Source organism: Nicotiana attenuata, chromosome 9 (assembly GCF_001879085.1).
Source record: "Nicotiana attenuata strain UT chromosome 9, NIATTr2, whole genome shotgun sequence".
NCBI classification, from domain to species: domain Eukaryota; kingdom Viridiplantae; phylum Streptophyta; class Magnoliopsida; order Solanales; family Solanaceae; genus Nicotiana; species Nicotiana attenuata.
Genome location: NC_031997.1, coordinates 48,716,903 through 48,726,598, shown reverse-complemented (window position 1 = coordinate 48,726,598; position 9,696 = coordinate 48,716,903).

Genomic DNA, 9,696 nt, shown 5'->3' with positions numbered 1-9,696 from the left:
GTAAGTTATCGATACCACGTCATTGCCCCCTTGGACAAGGTTTCTCCAAACTTTTTCAACAAAACTGACTCGATTTCATCATCTTCGAGATCGTTTCCCTTAATCGCGCATGTGTATGCTGTCACATGCTCGTTTGGGTCCGAGGTCCCATTATACTTCGGGATATCGGGCATTCTAAATTTCTTAGGGATAGGTTTTGGGGCGGCACTGGATGGGAACGGTTTTTGTACAAACTTTTTAGCGTCAAGGCCCTTCAGGACCGGAGGTGCACCTGGTATTTGGTCGACCCTGGAGTTGTATGTTTCTACTTTTTTATTGTTGGCCTCGATTTTTTCCTCCCCCTTTTCGATTCGTTCGGTCAGTTCTTCTAGCCTCCTAAGAACCGCAGAATCAGCATCCGGCCCACCCCGTTCCGGCTGTACTGGGGCTGAATTGATGATTGCAGCTGAACGGGGAGCCTCCTCGTACCTGACAGGCTCCTGGACCCGGCTCTGGAGCTGAGCTATGGCCGATTGCTGGGCTTGCAGCATGTCAAAAATCATTTTAAGGTTGATAGTCTCTTCGCCGACTGCCTGGGCCCTCGAATCGTCCTCTCCCCGGACGCTATGCGATGATCCGGAGGCCTGATCAGTGTTGAGCGCCATCCGGGAACCGGCATCTATCGGGTTTTCGAGCCCGGGCATTCCATTGTTTCCTGTCTGCTGTTCAAGTTCGTTGTTAATTGATTGTGCCATTCTATGAGTTGGTAATTTGAATGTAAGATGGATTCTTTTGCAAAGAACCAGTGTATTGTGATGCGTCAAGAAAGAGTATCAAAGAGCTCACCAATATCCTTAGCCCCACGGTGGGCGCCAAACTGTTTACCCTCAAATCCGGATAACAATTGAATTTATATGGGGTTTTAAGGATCCGTGAACTAAAAGATACAAAAGGTTTAGCTTGAGGAAATAAAGATAAAGACTCAACAATTGCTGTTAAAGTAAATAATCGCAGAATATAATATTGCTTAGAACAATTGTGCTTGATGATCCCCAAGAATTTAGAGAGATCCCCTTTTATACATTCTGATTAAGGGTAAAAATAAGGTAGGTCAATTGATTACGTCGTGGATCCCTGTAATTACGCCTTAATGGCCTGAAGTGGTTGAGAAAATCACGTTTGGGCGAGATATCCGGCGACGCTTGGTTATCCGTTACGAGTCCGGCTTTCGACCTTGTGTGTTTCTCCATCCGGTGGTGACTCATATCGAGCTCTGTAACGGTCTCGAAATGACTCGACCTCGGTTGTAGACGTGGCCGTCGTTCTACCTTGCATCCAGGTCGGGTTCGATGGCCCCGACTTGCTCCGGACCGGACCCAACCCGGTCGGGCTCAAGCAAAAAAGGGTATCACCCAATACAGATAATAAGAACTTGTCGTGGTACTTTGTTTTTTCTACCTGCAAACTTCAAGCATTGCTATAAAAGATAATTAGTACGCAATCACATGTAAGCATTAATATGATAAATGTAATTTATTGAAAATATTTAAACATGATGGAAATTCCCTTTAGATCATTATGAGCACGTGATTTTTGCCCTATATGGATTATTCCCAAAAATTCAAACAAAATGATTTCTTCCATTATTTTGCAATTTTGTGGATTTTTGTGACATTTTATGTTAATTGTTTGCATTTTTATTTGTGCATCTTAATTCATATGAAAAATATACAAAAATACACGTGGCATTTGTTTAAGATTTTAGTTCACATTTTAGGATTAAGTAGTAGTTAGAATTGCATAAAAATAAAGAAAATAACAAAAAATGGTTTTTTCGCATTATTAGTTCTAATTTGTCTTAATTTGTGTTTAATTAGGAGTTAGTGTAATTGGAAATTAGGAAATATAATTGTTTAGTGTCAATTTGGTTTTTGAGTTTTAATTTAGCATTTCATAAAATAAATAAATGAAAACAAAACAAAAAGAAATAAAAGAAAACAAATAAAAAAGGCTGCCTTAATAGAGACCCACGAATTGGGCCACCTTTAACGTCTGGCCCAAACCAAACACACCCCGTCCAGCCCAAATCCCCGACCCAGTCCGGTTCAGAGACCATCCAAACGACGCCATTTTTTCCATCTTTAATCCTAGCCGTCGAGGTTATCCTCATCTAGCAGCTGGGAAGTTTAGATTCATTAATATAAATCTGTCGGATTGACCTACTCCCCCCCCCCCCCTTCTATCATCGTCTCCATACCCTCACAGACCCAAACGTAACGCCGCCGTAAACCGCCGCCGGAAATCGCCTCACGGCGGCGGCCAGTCCCCAAACACCACCAAAATAACACCCTTTGCTCCTCTCCTTCCCCTCTTTCCAAATCCATGAATAATTTCCCTCGAATCCCACCTAAACTTGGCGAATATTGGATCGAAAAACCTCCGGCCAAAATGCAAAGTCATCCAAATCCAACCAAATGAACACGTAGGACCGCCCTGTTCTCCTCTTTCAAACCCCCCAAACCCCGTCCCTCGAATCTAACCAGAAGTGCTCGAATGTTAATGTGAAGTTTTCCGGTCAAAACCCTAGTTCTTCAAAACTCCACCAAATCGATATCATGTGACCCCCTCGCCTCCCTCGTGTGGAATCCGTCGTCATTGGCACTCTAATCCCACTGGGAATTGTCCAATTTTTTTTAAATCTGAAACTGTCTGGTGAGTTTCCATGGGTTTCTTAGTATTTCTTTTTGATAAATTAGCTGTTTTGATCAATTTGAGGTTAATTTCGTCTGTTTTCTATTTTTTTGTGCTNGTTTGTTTGTTCTCGTTCACCTCAGTATTTCGCCCCTTTTAAGATTAATTTAGGGCATTAATTTGATTTGATTTTGTCTTGTTCTTGATTTGGTTTGATTTCTGATTTGAATTTAGGAGTAAATCAGTGAGTTATTTTGTTGTGCTTATAATATAATTTCTGATTGGATTTGATTTTCGTTCTTGAATTACAATTAGGGTCTTTAGGATTTGGTTTCAGTGAGTTGTTCTTGTCAATTTGATTTTTAGTATCTTAGGGTTATAATTTCAATTTGTTATTGAATAATCCGTGTTTGTTGATAATTTTCCTTCAGTTCTTTATGTTGTAGTTCATTTGCTGGTTTGTTCATTATTACCAGCCTTAGAACATAGTTCAATTAGAGTTAATTTTAGCTCTAATTAGAATTAGTTAGTTATATTGAACAATCCATTTTTAGGAAGTGTTTCGTTATAGCTGAAGGGTTTTAGATTTTGTTGATTAATCATGAAGGGTTGGGTTAGTTTGTTAGGCTCAGTAATTTCAGAATAAAGACAAGGGTAGTATAGGCACTCCCAAATAAGAATAATGTTGTAGATAAAGGTAGAACTCGCTAGACCCTTCTAGAATAGGGCCTTAGTTTAAACTTCAGCAATTTTAGTGTAGTAACTTGAGTAACAAGTCAGAAAATAGAGGACTATGTGGGTAAAACTGAAATTTAAAAAGAGGGACTAAAAAGGAAAATAGAAAATTGAGGCTGGCCCTCATTTGTACCTGTAAAATGGCATGCCCTTTGCCTTCACTCACAAGCTTGGAGCTCCAAAAAAATTCCCCCCAAAAAGGGGATCTCTAGTTTTCAGATCTAAATTTGAAATTCAAAACTCCAAATCTTCAAAAAACCAAAAAAAAACAAAGAAAATATAGCAGAAAATAAAAATAAAACTGTTCCATTGAAAAGCTTCAGGTTAATTTCGATTTCTAGAATTGATTCACATCTTCTAGTTCAATATCTATTGGCTGAAGTTTCGGAGGTATCCTGATTCAAATTCGAGCTAGTTTTGGGTGTATTTGAGCTGTGTTGGTCGTTTTAAACTGCATTTGGTTGATTAAGTCAGTTTCTGGGTCTATTTGCTGGGTTTTTTTGCTGTTGGCTTTGCGAGATTCAAGCTGAAATAGCTGTTGTTGTCCTTTGCTGTTTGAAACAGTGTTTCTCACATTGCTGTTGATCTCTTCTTACCTCAATTTTTGTCGAATTCCAGGTACATATTTGAACCCTGTATTGATGTAGCTTTGAAGTTGAAATGCTGAAATGAAATGCATCATCCATTTGCCTCCTGAAATCTATGTGTTCAAGCTGCCATAATGAAATAGATAATAGATGATTTGTATTTGTTTAGGTCTTCTTTTGATTTGCATTTACATTGTATAACTGGACTGAAACTGGGCTGTATTGGACATATATTGGATAGGTGAGCTTCAGGCTTGTACTTGCTCGTTTAAACTGTTAGTATCGTGTTCGTGTTTAGTATAATAATATCGGGTGTTAGCTAATTCATAAGGTTAAAAAATGACGCGAATTAGGACTGGTTTTCTGGAAATGCTGTTTGGATAATCGTTGTTATTTGTAGGTTAGTTGATTTAATTTTGGAGGTAACATTACTTAGAAACCCAGGCTGAATCGCTGTCAATTAATTGAAGTTCAAGTTGGCATATATAATCCTATAAGCATGAAGTCCAATTGATTCTTTGGTTTTAGTCTATTCACGTTTGGTTAACATTGCAATGTACAGAGGTTCACTTAAAAGGAACGAATTAACATGACGAGATAGGCTGCAAACATTGTTCGAAATAGCCATTGTTGTTTTCCAGATTTCAACACACAATTGAATTTGTTTAGGATAGATCAATTGAAGTTTGCAGGCTTTGATTGTGTATTTGGTTTGGAAAGTGTTAGCCAGCCCCCAAATTAAAAGTGGTAACGGGCTTTTGGGTTTGTCAAAGGCCCAGGCGTCCCGGTCTTTTAAAAATGAAACCCGGGCTGCTTTGGACCCTTTGCTGAAACGTCCTGCCCCACTTGTTCAATTACTAGGCCCAATTGTTGGAGATTGAATTATGGAATTTTGGACCTTTCACACCTGCTAATTAATTAGGGTTCTTCTTTTATTATTAGAGACAAATTAAGTAGAAAATTGTAGTTTGTTTTTAGGCTGGCCTTTAATAATAAAATGAGATGAGCCTCGCTAAACAAAACACATAAATCGCGGGGCCCTCGATAAATGATTGTATTAAAATACTTATATTTTGGGATGGGCCGTTTAGCGAATTTCACGGCCTTCCCTAAAGATAATAACGCGTTAGTTGCTTTAGGCGCGTATTTTAATAACATTACCTTCTTAAATTCGGGTGTGCATTTATGTGACCCAAATCCAAATCCCAACGAAGTCGAAATGTGTCAAAAACTACGTGTGCATTTATGTGACGTAGTTCGAGACATGTTTTCACGACGTTGCAATTCTCTTCGAAAATAATAATAAAAGCGATTCAAAGCTAAAAAGCATATAAGCTGAAACATGTTTTAAAATCAAATAATTAAGCCAAATATGACAGCTGAGCGACCATGCTAGAACCACGGAACCCGGTAATGCCTAACACCTTCTCCCGGGTTAACAGAATTCCTTACTCGGATTTCTGGTTCGCGGACTGTTGAACAGAGTCATTCTTTCCTCGATTCGAGATTCTAAACCGGTGACTTGGGACACCGTTAATCTCCCAAGTGGCGACTCTGAATTTTGATAATAAATCCCGTTTCAATTGTCCTTTAACTGAAAAAACTCCTTTACGCCCTTGCGGGTGTAGTGAAAAAGGAGGTGTGACAGCTCTGGCGACTCTGCTGGGGATAAGAACCCAGAATTTTGGTTCAGGGTTCAGAAGTCGAGCTTAGATTATTTTTGTATTTGGCTTTATGTGTTATCTGATTTTATTACATGTTTGGACCTAATGTGCAAAATGTTGCTTTTTACCGCTTTGATATTATCTGAAAGTGTATATAAACTGTGGCGAAACCCTTCTCTTCTCACCTCCGGGGATGTACTTACTGGTTGAGACTCCCTATTCTGTTAGTTTCATACCTTGAAATAAGAAAGAGGCCGGACAAGTTACTAAGCCGGATGGCCTTTTGGTTCCCGGTACGTAGCCCCCTCCTCGACTCGAGTTGTCCGCTCGGGTACACAGTCTAGAACACATACCCAGGTTTTGAACCTAGAATAACTTGACTTCATGCCGGATCCCTAGTAGGAGCGCTTATTTGCATCACGTGCATATGACTTAGGGGACTCAACACAGGGGTAGGGTCCGTCTAGGACAGGTAACCGGATATGAAAAAGACCACCCTGATGCATCTTACGTGTTGCATAGACATTTATTTGTCTTAGACTCGCATGCTGACCGGCTTTGAATTTTTGGGAAAAGCTGAAAAGAAAGAAATAGCAGTGTAAAGAGTTAATTACCTATTTTAGAAAAACCAATGTTCGAATAGTGCCGAAACCCTGCCGGATTTTGGAGAAAAATAAGAGAAGTGTTTGTTGCCAATGGAAAAGAAAAACAAAAATGTTTTTATTTTTTTATAGTTTGTTTTATGTGCCCATGAAAAAGAAAAACAAAAGAGTTCTATTTTTAAAATAGTTTGTTTTATTTGCCAATGAAAAGAAAAACAAAAGAGTTTTATTTTCAAATAGTTTGTTGACAAAGAAAAAAAAAAAGAAAAGAGAGTCTTGTTTTTTAAAATAGTTAGTTTTATCTGCCCGAACTACGCCAGTTTGATTCTCACAGGGTGTGGGATACGTAGGAAAACCCCATCGGGTCCAACTACCTTTTGCAAAAATAGCCCAAAAACAACAAATTTTTAATTTTGTCATGAATAAGTCGGGTGAGGCCATTCTTGTCTAAAGCAAGCCGAATGTCCCTAAAGGGGCGCCGGAAGGCTGTCTTTGCAAGAACGGCCACCTCGGGTCATTTCCAACGGTTAGCGGGCACAGCCTTAAAATCTTCTCCCGAAGTGCTGAAAGGCTGTATCTGCAAAACCGGCTGTTTATTTTAAGTCAGAAATTTGAATGAAAAGAATAATGTCATTTTTCCTATTAGGTCAAAATAAGTGATTAAATCACCTTAATAAATGGGCCGGTTGAGCACGATTCAAAATGAACCTTTCTCAATCATGCATAAAATCTCTTTGGAGTTGCATCTGTGGTGGAACGACCTAGGAGGAGAAGGGCAAGATGAAGTCAAAAAATATCTGAAAGGGCTCACCGGTTTGTTAGAGATTGTGCCTCGGGGAGACATTATAAGAGCACTGGTCACATGCTGGGACCCGGCACACAACGTGTTCCATTTTTCAGACTTTGAACTTACTCCGACCTTAGAGGAAATAGCTGGCTACATCGGAAATGATGAGGTTCCTTTAAGACATAAGTACTTGTTGCCCCTAGAACTGTAGCCGTGCACAGATTTTTAGATTCTCTGAAGATAAGCCGGACGGTCCACAACACAGATTTGGCGAATGGCTGTTGTACTCCACACTTCATATATCACAGGTATGGCCACTTAGGAGGGTTCAACAACCCGGAAAGCAAGATATGTAGCAAAGGAAACCGCCAAAAATGGGAGGAACATAGACGTTTTGCTTTTATGGTAGGTTTTCTGGGGCTTTTGGTATTTTCGAGGAAAGACGGAAACATTGACATAAAAATAGCCGGGGTCGTCAGCACTCTAATCACTCAAGCCAAAAGCACTCTAGCACCCATGATACTAGCTCAGATCTTCCGCGCTCTTACAGCCTGCAAAGGCGGGGGAGACTTCTTCGAGGGGTGCAATCTATTGTTGCAAATGTGGATGACCGAACACCTGTGCCATCGTCCTCAGTTCCTGAGTTATGGGTCTACAGAGAAAACATGTATAGAGGAGTTTTATACGAGGATTAAGGGGGTCAGCCTGCCTGAAGGATTCACGGGCTGGACAACATACTTTCGATCCCTCACTGCTAGTCAAATAGAGTGGACATTTGGATGGTTGCCTGTCGATGAAATCATATATATGCCAGCAGCAAGGTCGCATTTCCTCTTTATGGGTCTTAAAAGCATTCAACCTTATGCCCCGTATCGGGTGTTAAGGCAACTCGGGAGATGCCAAATAGTGCCGAAAGACGACGATCTTAGTATTCAAGTGGTTGAGATTGGCCCTGATGGCCAGTTTCCTGAAGCAAAGGTTCGCCGGGTCTAGAGCGAATGTCAATATTTGGCGGCGAATACCTGTGTCCGAGATCAAGCTAAAGGAGAAGTGTCACCTGATTATCACGCTTGGTATAGAAGGGAAGTTGCATTTGGGAGGCCGGCCAAAAGGCCTCACCTCCAGGAGTTTGCCGAATCATCGCAAGAACACTGGGCTTGGTCAGATAAAGAAAATGAATACAGAGCTAAGATAGGAGAATTGGAAAAGCAAATCCGAGACCTTCAGTTTTGAAACAGCGTGCAAGCCGCAGCTGACGAGGGTGAGAAAAAGAAATTGGCCAAAGAGAACGAAGCCTTACGAGCTCAAATCCAAAAGATGAAGATATCGGCCGAAAATCCCGTTAGGAGTGCCAAAGATGCAAAGCTTATAGAAAATCTAAGGCAAAAAGTGAATGACTACAGTTTTGACCTCAATAAAGCAGAAAAGGAATTAGCCGGAGTTCGAAAACAATTGGCTAAAAATGTGGAAGAACGGGCCCACATGATCAAGTATTTGAAAGAAGAGTACGATAATGAGTTCGCAAGGTTAAAGAAAAGGGTCATTGCCACAGAAAACAAAATGATCAAACAGGCAAAAGAATTCAAGGTTGAAAGAGAGCATTGCTACACGGCGTTGGCACAATTAGAAATGGACTTGCAACAACTCCAGGAACAAAATCAGGTGTCCGAGCAGACTTTGGATGCCAGGACCCAACAGATAGGGAGGTTGCTTCAGGAAAAAGGCATAATTAGAGAGAGAAGCTTAACTGTTGCTCACTACGTTACCAGGAAATGCCAAATGTGCGAAAAATGACTCATACTACCTTCTTTGCATCAGTGATGATATTTGTGAAGCAGATAATGAGTGACCTGGACAGACTTCAAGGGGAACTTGCATATAGGCCCGTGGCGAGACCGAACGATGTCCCGCGGGCACCGGGAACTTTAATGTATTCATGATTGTCATTTGAGTCTGTATTTCCTTTTACTAGAGTCTGTTAGTTGTCTGAGTCTGTATTTTCTTTTCGAGTCAGTCAGTATTTTCGTTTTGAAGTAGAATAGTTAATGGTGGAGTTTGTAGTTCTTCTTGTCATTTAGAGTCTATTAGTTGTCTTAATGCGTCAGTTTTGAGTCTTGGCTATCAGTAAAATTGAAAATTCCAAAACATTTTCGCTTCTATTTTGCATTTATTTTCACGAACTACACTTGGTCTGATTCATGCGGGGTCATGATACGTAGGCAATCTCCATAGGATCCGACCGTAACTAAATGAAAAGAAAAGGGAAAAACAAAAATGAAAAGAAAGAGAGCAAAGAAAAACAAAAGAGAGAAAAGAAAATAAGAAACCAAACAAAAGAAACAATGGCAAATCAAAGGAGAATGAGAAAATAAGAACAAAAGGGAAGCAAAGGCAAGAGTGAAAGAGAAAATGATGAGCTTTTGGTTCATCCTGAGTCACAATAGTCAATTACATGAATTAGTCCATCTCAGCTTATTTCCGTTTAAGTTTAGGTCTTAGTTTAATTATTGTTTCTGATTATTAGTTTTTAATTCAGTTGACATCTCTTCAATTCTCTGATTTAGTATAAGTAATGATGATTTCTGTTTTAATATTGCTAGCTTAATTGTTCATGGTTAAATCTGTTAGTTAGTTTAATGGTGTTCGTTTTA